A 14,065-nucleotide genomic window follows, 5' to 3' on the forward strand; every position below is an offset into this window, starting at 1 on the left:
GACACCCCCTTCCCCCATATCAAGGAAAAACCCCACTCACCATCAGTGAACTCAATTTTGTAATAACAATAAAAAAACTTCTGAATAGCTTCTAACAAAGACAATGCACTATATCACAGCAACTACATCAGTAAAAAAAGAGGTCTGCAAATGATAGCAGTCATTTACATGTTGCTTCTTGTAGTTGGTATCAAAATCAGTGATAAAAAAACAATAATCCAACTCACAATGATAGAACAATATAGAACAATATAGTCAAAACTATTTATCTGTGTCCTTTTTTGATACCGTTCCCCCTAAAATAAGCCCTATCAAAAATTAAGCCCTAACATTTTTTACGTGTGCTCCTAATACAAGCCCTACCTCCCAAAATAAGCCCTATTTAAGAGCCTGTGCAGCTGACTGGCCACCCATTCCGTCTGTTGTTCGTGATGCTTGGCCATGAGGCAAGGCGGGGTGGTAGTGGAGCTGCCCCACGCGCCCTGTACCAGCTTACCTCAGGGCCCCTGCAGCCAGGCCATCCATGCCCCAACACCTGCCTTGCAGCGGCAGCACTTGCAGCCATGTGCAGCAGGAGCCCACATGGCTGCTGGCCCACTTCTTCTGCTTGCTTGCAGCCACAATAGAGTAGGAGGCTTAGTGGTGTGTTGTGGCCGCAAGGTGAGGCAGGTGTCAGGGAATGGATGGCCTAGATGCGGGGGCCCCTGAAGTAAGCTGGTCCAGGGTGCATGGGGCAGATCCAACCCCCTGCCTCACCTCATGGCCATGGCACCACCGCATTGCTCAACCTCCTGCTCTGTTGTGGCTGCGAGCAAGCAGAAGTGGGCCAGCAATCATGTGAGATCCTGATGGAGCCACCGGTGCCCTGAGGCAACACAAATATCGGAGCATGCATTGCCTGGCTGTGGGGGCCCTGAGATAAGCCAGTGCGGGGGTGCGTGGGGCAGCTCCATTCCTTCTGCCTTGCAATGGCAGCACTGGATCATGTTGGGGCAGGAGGAGCACAGCCTCTTGCCCCAATGTGAGCAAGCAGAAGAAGTGGGCCTGCTGTAGATAAGACCCAGTCTTATTTTGGGGGAAACATGGATATCTATCAGCAACTCTTCAATCAGTCATTCTACACTGAGAGTAAAATAGATTGTCATAATATTCCCATCAATTCTATAACGCTTCCTTAGTTTTAATATAGTCAGTAGTGCCCCTAAAACACCTGAGAAACTGACTTCTTGCTGAGAGCTATGAATAGAAGAAATTCAGCTGTTATTTTCACTAAAAAGCTTCTCTTACATAAATACATTTACACAAAAGGACAACTGGGTCACCAAGAATGTGAATTCAGATCCCTAGAAAAATTATGGCTAACTGTTAAGACCCAGGGTGTCACACGTTGTCAACTGGATAAAGCAACAGCTATTTTAAGAGATAACTATTTTAGCTAGCCATTTATTTGGAATTCTGTGTACCTAGTTATTCCTTTGTTTTCTACTTCACATTTTACAAATCAACTCATTTTTATATTTAAGAGTTCTAGATTTATTAGTGTCTTATTTATTTCTCATTAAAACTGTCCTCATGTTCAAGACTGCAAGCTTACAGAGCTACCTCTTTGGTTCAGGAGTAGCAAAAATGTTTTTATATTCTTTCCTTTGTTCCCTAGATCTGGGCTGGTGAAGTCCTGGAGGAAGAGATAAGAATTTCCATAGAGGTTCTCCATGGCTTGACTGCCTAACACATCACAATCCACTATAATTTTTAAATTTTTTTTTTTTATTGAGGTAACCCTAGAAAAAAGGCTCTACCAGCTAAATTATCTCTCCTCTCTACTGGTAACAGAGAAGCAAAACTAATGAAAAAATAATCGAAGATAAATTCTAATGGATACTGCATGTAGCAGTTTCAGAATTAAGAATGCTAAGTGGTGCAGACAATTTTTGTATTTACAAAGCCCAACTACAAAAAAAGTGTAAATTGTTAACATTTAACAATTAAAATAAATCAAATAAAACATTCAAACTAGTAAAACATATACTTTTCACTATTATTTTCTTTTTGAATTACTGTTCACATGTTAGGAACATTTTGAAAAAGGGTTTAGAAGCGTAGCATCTTAACATATGATATCAATAGATGTACACAATAGAAAAAAATGTGAAAATTAAAACACAGGCATCTGGGAATTCAAAATAACAAGGACATGGAAAGGTTAATAGGAATTGATGGTAAAATTCATTTTCTTTTCCATAAAGTTGATTAGATATAATGTTCAAAAGTGCTATTCAGATATTTGGTTATTAGCCTAGTTGGAAACTCTGGGAAATGAAAGATTTTACAAGAGAAATGGACATCAGCACTTATTAAGGCTTTAAATATATTAACATGAAAAACAAGCGATTAAAATTAAAACCATTTTCAGTATTACTCCATCCTGAACAAATCCCTCTTAATATTCATTGCACTCATTCTGGGTTATCAAATTTAACTTTTGCTTTCAGTATAAGCTACAATTTTCAAGACAAAGAGCCTGCTTAAAATATACTGCAATCTTTTAACCAGCAGTATTATCATAAACAACGTTGTTATTGTTCTGTTGTCAACCTCATGTTATAACTCTAAAAACAAGAAAATTATGCTAAGACAATTAATATTGAATCAAAGGGGCTAATGAGACAATAGAATGCAATCTAAAAATAGATTTCTTGGTAGTTGTTATAATAACATTTTCATAATTTCCGGAAGTCAGGAAGAGAATCAAGTAGCTTTGGTGTATCCATTGAAAGCCTAATTCTTCTGTGCTAGAATAGTAAGAAGGGAGGTAGCTTAAAATCCAAAGTAAAGAAAGTGAGTAAAGGATAGAGTAAAGCACAGTAGATAGTAAAGTAAATAAAAAAAGGATACCTATTTCTTTATTGATACTTCAAGCAAAACTTCACCTTAGATAAAGTGAAAATACCACCAGTTGAATAGAAATATTATGAATGGAAAAAAGACTGAGCTTTGATGAAAGCCAATAAGATTACCAGCTTTAGGTGACCAAAGCTTTCTGAGATTTTCTACTACCACTTAGTTCAGAGGTTGGCATTTGCTATAGAAAGTCTATGTTTGTTGTAATTTCTATACATATATGTTGGAGAAAGGAAACTTTTGCAAACTTCCTTCATATCATATGTATTAGAAGACTGAAATAATGGAGATGACATAAAGGAAACGAGAACCAAGGATCATATTGCTTTGACTGGAAGTCACCCAAGACAAGAGAATACAAGAAGTCCATAAAATTACAGAGTTTTGAGTTGTGTTTTGATGTGGTGAAAGTAGCAAATTGAAAACAGATAAATTATTGATACAAAGCAATACAGGTAATTCTCGACTTACAACAATGATCGTTCAAAGTTACAACAGCACTGAAAAAAGTGACTTATGACCATTTTTCACGCTTATGACCTTTGTAGCATCCTCATGGTCACATGATAAAATTCAGTTGCTTGGCAACTGGTTCATATTTATGAAGTGTCCCAGGGTCACGTAATCAGCTTTTGCAAACTTCTGACAAGCAAAATCAATGGGGAATCCAGATTATGATTAACAATCATGTTACTAAATTAAGAAATGCAATGATTCACTTAACAATTGTGTCAAATGGGGTGAAATTCACTTGTTTCACTTAGTATCATACATTTTGGGCTCAATTGTGGTCGTAAGTCGAGGACTACCTGTATTAGGTTCCTGGTAAATTTATATGCCAATGTTCACAAAATAAAGTGAATTGTTTGAAAATAGTCAGGAACATCTATTGTTCTATTGCAAAGTTTGAAGTATTAGAATTTGTTTCCTATAATATAAGGTTGCAATTCTTTACAGAATACAGTTTTGAGCCAGGGGATTTTGTGAGTAGAAGATAGCTGATTAAACTGAGCCTCACTGAAAATAGAGATTTATTGGAAATAAAGGAGGAAGTGCTGCTGATGAACCATCCTTTCTGCTACCAACTCGCAGTTTGTGTTGGCAGGGGGGCAGAGGTCGACCTCGAGACGCCTCATATGTGAGGTGCCACAGGGGTCGGTTCTCTCGTCCCTTTTGTTCAACATCTATGTGAAGCCGCTGGGTGAGATCATCCGTGGCTTCGGGGTGAAGTACCACCAGTACGCTGACGACACCCAACTGTACATCTCCACCCTGGGCCACCCCAATTATGCCTTTGAAGTGATGACCCGGTGCCTGGAGGTGCGGATCTGGATGGGGAGGAACAGGCTCACGCTCAACCCATCCAAGACTGAGTGGCTGTGGTTCCCAGCATCCCAATATAGTCAGTTGACTACATCACTGACTATTGGGGGCGAGTGGTTGGCCCCCACGGAGAGGGCTCGCAACTTGGGCGTCCTCCTGGATACACAGCTGTCCTTGGAGGAACATCTGGTGGCTGTGGCCAGGGGACTTTTTATCAGGTTCGCCTGATCCGCCAGTTGTGGCCCTTCCTAGATCGGGATTCCTTGTGCACAGTCACTCATGCCCTCGTCACCTCTCGCCTGGACTACGGCAATGCTCTCTACATGGGGCTCCCCTTGAAGAGCACCTGGAGACTCCAGCTGGTCCAGAATGTGGCTGCGCGGGTAGTGACGGGAGCTGCATGGTGCTCCCACATAACACCTCTCCTGAGTGAGCTGCACTGGCTCCCAGTGGTCTTCCAGGTGTTGGTTATCACCTTTAAAGCGCTCCATGGCATAGGACCTGGATATCTTCGAGACCGCCTGCTGCCACCAATGGCCTCCCACCGACCTGTGCGCTCCCACAGAGAGGGCCTTCTCAGGGTGCCATCGGCCAAGCAATGTAGACTGGTGGCTCCCAGGGGGAAGGCCTTCTCTGTGGGGGCACCTGCCCTCTGGAATCAACTGCCCCCAGAGATATGAAGAATTCAAGACCTCGGTGCCTTCCGCCGTGCCCTGAAGACCTTTCTTTTTCAGTAAGCCGGGCTGGTTTAACACTTTTTAAACTTTTATAAACACTTTTATGTCTTCTTTCTAGCCTCTGTGGCATAGAACACTCTGAAACTACTGATTACGCCTTCGTGAAAAGACTGAACGGCAGGAGCCAGAGGGCGTGGTCAGAGCAACGGAGGGGAAAAAATTTGCACTCAGTCTCTAGCAAGTAGAAGAGAGAATACCCATGCGTGGATTGTTGTCACAGCGATTCAGGAAAATATTATTGGTATCTATAGCTTTAACTACAGTATCTAATATAATAAGAAATAAAACCCTTATTCTGATTGAAATACACCTCTAATACCATGAAGTGCTCATAGGATACCCTAGACTTAAGGGTACAGCAGTTATTTTAGTAACAGAAGCACACCTGGAGTAGTCATAAGGAAACATACTATTCTTAACAGAATAGTTTTTCTCCAATAAAGATTGGATAGAATATGACTACTTCCCTCTCATGCATCAGTAATAGTAACCTATTTTTGGACAGATTCCAACCACAGCAAATTAAAAATGGGAGTGTTTGGTTGGCATTACATGCTACTTAGTTCAAGTCTGTCTTATCACAGTTATTCCTACTTCATTTATTGTTAAGTTTCACAAAAATGTAAAATCCATTATCATCCATTTTTCTTTCCAACTGAAGTCTACAGTTTTTGTGGATGGATCATCCCCCAAGGCAATGCTGTTCGATAGTACTCAGCACAAACTACAGTTTGAAAGAACAGTTTCTGATAGTCACAATGCAGGTTAACTTCCACTATTTAAATCAGTTATGAAACCATAATCGAGGACTAAATTAAAGTTCTCCATTTTCTTATAATAAATTGGACGACTATAATATTCCTGCAGGCTGGAATGAAAGGGAAGTGCAGTTAAAGATTTATCATATTGGAAAAGCTAATCTATAATCATAATTCTTTATTTGGATTTTAATGCAAAATCTTCACAAAAAAAGGTTAAATACATTACAGTCTTGGGTGATTCTCCCCCCTCTTTTTTTAAACAGAATTTCTGCTGATTCAAAAGAAAAAAGAAAGGAAAATGAGGAACTCCACAATTATCCAGTTTCAAAACTAAGATTTATCACTTTATTTATTTATTTATTTGTTTGTTGGTTGGTTGGTTGGTTGGTTGGTTGGTTCGATTTATATGCCACCCGTTTCCGGAGACTCAGGGCGGCTTACAATTACTTGATTATAATTATATCTATTTAGGAATAGGACTGACTGACACTGACTGACTGACTGACTGACTGACTGACTTCCGTAAGGCTTATGGTCAAAACACAATTTCCTAGAAACAGAATGTATTGTATTATTTTTTGAAGCAACAAGAAACTCAACATACAATTTTTTAAAAGGAGGGCTACACTTTCGATGCAATGAACAATTATTAGTTGAACCACATATTCCTTCCTGTTAGTATCAACTACATCTTCCTTCAGGGGTAAAATATGTTCTTATTCTCACATTCCAAATCTATATAAATGAATATCAACTCTTTTGTTCTTAGATGGTTTGAGAATAAAGAACAAAAAAAGCAAGTTGCAATCTTGCACTTTTTCCCCACTGATTTACTTTGCCTATCATATCTATTTCAAAAGAATGAAAGCTCAGCATCTCTAGTAATCCCTGCTGTGTTAGGTTACCAAAGGACCTCAAAATAGCTGCCTTAGAGTGGCTGTTATGAAAATATCAGAAGATGGTGGTTCTGCAACAGAAGCACAAAATAGAAACCAATTAATAAAACATGCTAATAATAATTCATTGATGCTAAATAGTTATCACTTTGGCAAAGATCTTGTAGTCCTTTAATCCTACTGTACAGGTTGCCTTTCGCATTATGCCCATTTAAAGGAAAGCAACAGCTGTCTTCTGTGGTTCTTAATCAAGAATAAGTCATTGCCTTTTCTAAACACATGTTGATCCCATCGTTAAATATATGAGCTGGTACAGAGAAGTTTGTTGCTTATAAAAGAGAGGCAAAATAATCTTTCAAAGCCTGTAATTCTGGGGAATAAAATAGATGCAAACAAGTTTAGAAGTTTTTGGAGTTTTAAATTGTGAGAAAAATTTCATTGCTTCTGTCAAGAAAAAGAGCTGACAATTCTCAAACAACTATACAATCATAAGTCAGAACTGCTCCCCACATTTCAATTGGCCTGTAAAATGTAAACTAATACATTGTTTAATGTTCTTGCATAAAGATTTTTGCCATACTCTCAGGATCCTATTGTTGACATGCAGTTTTGATGAAATAATTAACAGGAACACTCTAAGCCTAGGGAAAGGGAGTGTTATGAAATCTGCCAGCTAGTGCAAGAAGCAGCATGACACAAGCTTTATCGGTTAGTCAATGACTGGATCTGCCAATCATTATGGATCAGTGCTTCCTAATAATTCTGGGTTCTACATTCTACATTACAAGATATGGAGTTTTATTGACCAGTTTTAAACTACAATTCCCAGAGTTCCCTATTGTAACAATGAACCTTTTCTTCTGAGGTACTTTGTTCTGGAGATAAGTCACACCTACAATTGAACAATGACTGGCAATGTAGATACCTTTGCTGTCACAGAAACCCCTCTGTTTCAAACCAGTTTCTCCCTTCCACACAAGGTCTCTGGAGAGCCAGGAGAGGGTTAAAAGGAAAATCTTTACCCCATCCCACCTCTTGTTAGGACTACCGAAAGGGAAACCAAACAAAATTTGGGGGGAATCAATAGCTCAGCCAAGTTGAGGCAGATGCTAGAAGATTCTAAGATTTAAACAAAAATGAACTTTATTAAAGGAGCCAAAACAAGGTAAAGTTAAACACACACACAAAACACACATTTAAAAGAAGATATAAAGCAACCTCCCCCTCCCAACCCTAACGCAATTCCCTCTACAGTGAAACAACTCAATTTCCAACCTTGCCCAAGGTAACACCCCTCCCTCTCCTCTGCCACCCAATCCAGGTCTTTAACAACTCTCTTCCAAACCCCAAAACTATTCCCACCTCAAAACCTGACAGAAACCACTTCTTTTCCTTTATTGGCTTTTGGGGATCAGAAGACACCCTCCCAGCATATAAGGTTGGTTTATTATAAAAAAAGCCAGCAGGTGCTCACTACACCTGTCAACAGATTATTGTTAAACCATTTTAATTCCATAATGTAAACAATTCAACAAGAACCAAGGGAACCAGAAAGGAGGTAATCAACAGAAATGCCAGACATTCTCAAAGAATTACTAAATTCTAGGACTAATAAATTGCATTAGTTATGGATACAGTTTCACAGTGTGTCCAAACTATTTTGAAGTGAACTTTGCAACATTTTAAAAAATATCACAGCAATAAAACTACTTATCAAATGGGAATATTTTAGCCCTTTTTTGTGAACAGCTCCTGAGAAAAACCCTTCATTTTCTGTTCAAGATGTAATTGAAAAAAATATTTTTTCTCAATTCTCTTAGAATTAGATTTGTTGATATACTACTCTAAAATCTAATACTGGTTACAAGTGGTGTTCATTATTTGCTGTTCCAGCATGCCAACCGCACATTAAAAAAAAACCTGGATAATTATACCTTGAAAAGTAGTGCAGTACACATCTGGAAATGTTTATCTGCCATGACATACAGGCAGAACGTAACAATAACAACAGATTTTTTAAAAAACTTTCCACGGATAATCAGGTATCCTTTAAAAAAAAACATGGTTATGTAAAACCATATGGGATGGCACTGTGGATAACAAGTTCTTCTTTATGCATATTACAGAAGATTTAACTAAATACCAAGGAGCTGAATGCAATCTCTTCAATATGGAGGTTTGGATATGGAAACAGCCAGGAATGTCATTAAGTAATTATCTAAGTATAGATAATCTAATCTATATTATCTAGATGTTACCAAGGTGAAATAAAATTGTAATCTCTTATACAATGAGTGCATAAATATTTTTCCTTCTTAAGGGTTAATACTTGCATATATCACTCTTATATAGGAAAATAGAGTTGCATATATTTTTCTAAACTGAACTATATTCTTAATTACTAATGGGTACAGTAATTGCTAAATGATCTTTGGATGTCTTTTCAAAATCTTCCAGGTCTAACCGATTAATAGGCTAGAGTTTATAAATGATAAAGCCAGGTATACTGAGAACTGTTAGCAAAATAGTACCCTAAAGCCCAACATCACCCCTTGCCATTTAAATATTATGGGAAAACCAAAAACAATCTTTAGGATTACCTGTGCAGTTCAATCCTAAGAATATTTATTTAAGTGTTTCCTATCAAAAAAGAAGGTCACATAAAACAATAGCCAAACAGGTCTGAACCTGTATAATTTTACAAAGAAATACAGTGTTAACTTATTGTCAAGTTTGTTTTTTGAGAATGGTCACCTATCATAATTCTAAATTGAAGTTACTTGAAAGTTGCATTGAATTTAGGTCCAAAATAAATATGTGAGTCTAGAATTACTGCTATGAATGTCCTCTTCTGAATAATGTCATAGAATTAAATCATATTGAGGAAATAAATGTTCATTTTAACAGCTAAAACAAGCACAAACATTTATAATACATACTTTGCCACACCTTCCTTTGAAGGCTTTATTGTTGAAATATACTGGTAATATTCTTCAACTAACATAATGTATGTTTGGATGAGATCTCAAATATTATTTCTCTTCTCTTTAACAGAACTGTCCAAAAGATAGATTTGTGAATATTTAAAAAATATAACTTTTAACAATTCTCTTGGTTACTCATATACAAAGAAAAATACCTTTCATAAGGACCCATCATGACATTAGAAGCAAACTGATATATTAGATGTCTAAGCCACATCCTCTGCATGTTGCCAAATCATTGAAGTTTATTATCATGGGTAAATAAGTGAAATTTAGCATCTGCCCTCCTTCTGATTCAGATGACCTAATGCCAAATATAGTTACAAAGGTGGTATTCAAAACCCATTATTGTATAGTTTACTCACACCATTCACTGCTGTCTTCTGGATATCCCAGATTATGCTTCCCCTTGCAGAATTTGCAGATGTTACTGGATAGCTGACAGGTCCATCAATAGTGCTTCTTTCAAATAAAAAATTAAAGAGTAGTGAGAAATAAGGCAAGGAAAAGTATCATATTATATAATAGCAAAGTTTCAATAAAAAAAATTAATGGACTTTGAATAACTGGAACTGAAGACTCACTTCTAAGTATTTTTAGTTTCATAAAGCACAAACTATGCTGTATTAATTTACAATTTCTAATCCCCTCCTTTTTTTGTTTCCTACTTTCAAACATGTCATAAAAACACATTTATGTAGAGCAATGTGTAGAGCAACGATTCAGTAAAGAAATCTACAAGGATAGCTTTATAATTTATGTATGTATTCCTTTGTTTATTATATATGGATTAAAAAGTCTACCAATAAACAAAACTATACACAGTCAGAATTGTTTGGAGGTAACATTGTACAATTTTCACCCATATTTCATCAATACACTGTACAATTTTACTGTGATGTGAACATTTCTATTTGTATATAATTCATACTTGCTATTTAAAAACACAAATACAAACTATAATTTGCAACATTATTTAAGAAGCATTCAATACAGTATGCTCACAGATTCCTACCTTGAATCTCTAATAAGGAACATTCTGTACAGCATTTTTCACATGATCTGAACTAATTTTAATAGACCAATTTTTTGCTTTCTCCTTATAAGAAATATAATTAAAGGCTCAAGAATTTTTGCTGCTGAATATATGAAAACCTTCCAAAAGTTAAAGTAGAAATTAACCCTCAGATCATGTCAAATTATTTTCCCCTGAAATATAAGCACACTGGAAAGCCTAAAGCAAAAAGTTCCACATTTACAGCTTTTTTTTGGAACAGGGACTGTGAGTTCATAGCTAAACGTACTGTAGAGACAATCTGCAGTTAAACTGAATAGTAAGTCTATTACTTTCTAGATAGTCAAAATTTATGAACCTAAAAGCTCATATTACATCCTTTCACCACTAGTTAAATTAGCCTAGTACATCTATTCTGAACAGATTTAGAAAACAGAAAGGGAACACTTAATGCATGAGTTGTTAAGCTATCTATTGATCTGAGAGAGGGGAAAAAATACTAGGCCCAGATAAAAGCCTCAAGGAAAATACTGTACAACCTGCATGCTGCAATATCAGGATTATATCTGGCATGGCATGGCACGACTGTCTAATTATATTTCTAGTTGGCTTGACTTGAAAAAGTATTTGGTAAGAAGTAAGACAGAAAAAGAGCACACTGCTTTGATCAAGGACTGATTTCTTGTCTCCTTCTCTCACTGCTCTTGTCCCAAAAGATCAACTCAATGGCAACTCATGTCAAAGATCATCTGTCTGCTATCTAAATAAATCCTCTGATTCAATTGATTGTAGCAGCCTCTGCTAAATAACATCTTCTTTTGATCAGAAGTAAGCAAGCAAACAAACAAATGGAAAATGATGTGTTTACTCCATCTTCAATTGCTAAATCTGATGTTTCTGAAAATAATTATCTCAATCTAGTCAATCTAAATTTGATTTCTTTAACAAAGGCTTCATCACTACTTTTTGTATCCTTCAAGAGGCATTTATTCCTCCAAAGTCCTTATCTCCAAATCAATTCTGGTAGTTTTTAATAGTTAGGAAGTTAGGAAGTAGTAGTTAGGAAGTCTATCCATCCTCATCAGAGGTGGTATTCAGCCGGTTTGGACCAGTTCGCCTGAACCGGTAGCAGAAATCGCGGGTGGGTCCGCCCACCCGCCCAGGCTCTATGCCATCCTATTTATGCACGTTTTTGAGGCTGGGCGCATGCACAGAAGGCACGCGCGTGAGCAAAACGCATGCACGGAAGGCTGGGCCCATGTGCAGAAGGTAGGCACACACGTGAACTGGGGGTGTGCAAGCATGAAGCGAGCGTGTACATGCATGAAGCGAGTGTGCGCAAGCATGAAGAGAGCATGCACAAACACGGCGAACAAGTAGTAATATAATGTGAAACCTACCACTGATCTTCATAGATCATAAAAGCCCTATGAAATTCTTTTCAACATCACTCAAGTATCACCCTAACTCTACAGTTACTCTATGAATTTTACACCCTCCTGGCACTATTACTACAAGTCTCCAAACATATCATAATTAATTCTGCCTACATTGGGTTTTAGATTTTATGCAGTCATATTGCATTTACAAGGATATCAAATGTATTTATTATTCAATTTCATTGTTTTATACCGGGTGGTCTCACTTTATGCTAGAGTCACATTCCCTGAAAATCTCACATTAAGTAATTCACATAAAGCAAGACATTGAACCAGGATAAGTTTTGGGGAATGATATCAAATTTTGTAGCCCATAAATGTTGTCATACATTTTTAGAGCACTATTCTCAAGCACTACATTAATCAACTACATTTTCTTCCCGGTCTCTGTGTATAGCAAAAGCATTTTTCCCACAGCTGGATTTCTAATGTGCTACTATTCGTAGCAGAAAGAGACAGAATGCATCACAACACTATGAATTTCATTAGAATTCTTTATTATGTCAGGCCCAGTAGATTTGTCCAGTGAAAAGAATGCCTTAGGGCTAAGGATCTTTCACCAGCTTCAGTGTGATGCAACATTTCCCTCCTTGTTTCTTGTTTCTAGAGGTTCTTTTCTTTGGATAAAACATTATTTTGATCTAGTAGTAGCTATTGCAGGTAAACAAGTAAATGGGAAATAGGATACAATTAGAACAATCTCACAATATAATGGTAAATGTGTTCTGATGGTTTCAGCAGGAAAATGTTCAAATAGTTTATGTGGGAAGAAGCATTTATTGCAGAAATTGCAATAGCCTTTGCTTTTTCACACAGAGCAAATTATTAGATTAAAATAATCAATCCCTTAATAGGGAATTTGCCCTAAGCGAGAAAACCTGCATTTGTTTAGTTTCAATTTTAAGAGTTATTCAACATTATTTCTATTCCAAAAATGTTTGGAATATATTAAACAAGCACGTATATAGGTAGTTCTCGACTTACAACCATTTGTTAAGTAATCATTAAGTAAGCAGGTTATAACAGCACTGGGAAAAAGCGATTTAAGACCGTTTTACACACTGCAGCATCCCTACAGTCACATGAGCAAAATTCAGATGCTTGGCAACTGACTCATATTTATGATGGTTGCAGGATCCCATGGTCATGATCACATTTTGCGATCTTCTAACAAACAAAGTCAATGGAGAAGCCAGATTCCCTTAACAACCGTGTTACTAACTTAAACTGATTCACTTTAACTTAAAGTGATTCATTTAACAACTGTGGCAAGAAAGGTTATACAATGGGGCAAAATTCACTCAACAAATGTCTTACTTAGCAACAGAAACTTTTGGGCTTAACTGTGGTTGTAAATTGAAGACCATCTGTATTCCTGGATTGTCTCATTTGGAAAACAGATTAAGTAGTTTGTGCCTTAAAAAAATATACTGTAACTTAAATCATACAACTAAAATTTCAACATGACTGCAGTTTTTCTTGCCTGGATTTGTTAAAATTTAAAATTTCTAAATTTTAAAGAAAGATACTAATTTTCAAATAACAATTTAAACCTGTTGCAGATTTTATTCTTAAACAATGTTTCACAATGATCATATTTAAAATCCAAATAAATAAGAGCTCCTCTCACTTCTCACAACATTTTCAATCGGCTTTAACAAAAATACTTTGTAAATGTCCACAACACTTCTTCTACTTTATCTTGCTTATAAATTACATTTTTAATCATCTATTTGTTTCAAAATATGATTGACTTCCTCTTTGTCTAACATGGAATAAACTTATACAGAATCATTCTTTTCAATGAGACTGGGATGAGTGAAAATCATGGTTTTATTCAAGTATCTTTCTCTCTCCTTTCCTCTGTTATTAATCAAGAACCAATTTAATCAAGGAGGGAACCAACCTAGAAATAAGGAGAAATTTCGGGACAGTTAGAACAATTAATCAGTGGAATGGCTTGCATTCAGAAATTGTAGGGGTTCCATCATGGTATGTTTTAAAGAAGA

General features: G+C 36.8%; 1 protein-coding gene across 4 annotated transcripts in view; it reads right to left on the bottom strand.

Moving 5' to 3' along the window:
* The window catches only part of ATXN1 (ataxin 1), a 239,738-nt gene that overhangs the window by 60,436 nt on the left and 165,237 nt on the right, over positions 1–14,065 (bottom strand). For 3 of the 4 annotated variants that reach the window (XM_070940682.1, XM_070940683.1, XM_070940684.1), the window contains one exon: positions 9,968–10,064. The gene's annotated coding sequence lies outside the window, so the exon portion shown is untranslated. The remainder of the gene's footprint in view (positions 1–9,967; positions 10,065–14,065) is intronic. The other variant, XM_070940685.1, reaches the window with a different exon arrangement.

Source organism: Pituophis catenifer, unplaced genomic scaffold, assembly GCF_029215685.1.
Source record: "Pituophis catenifer annectens isolate HBS135680 unplaced genomic scaffold, rPitCat1.0.hap2 SCAF_3, whole genome shotgun sequence".
In the NCBI taxonomy this organism is placed as follows: Eukaryota; Metazoa; Chordata; class Lepidosauria; order Squamata; family Colubridae; genus Pituophis; species Pituophis catenifer.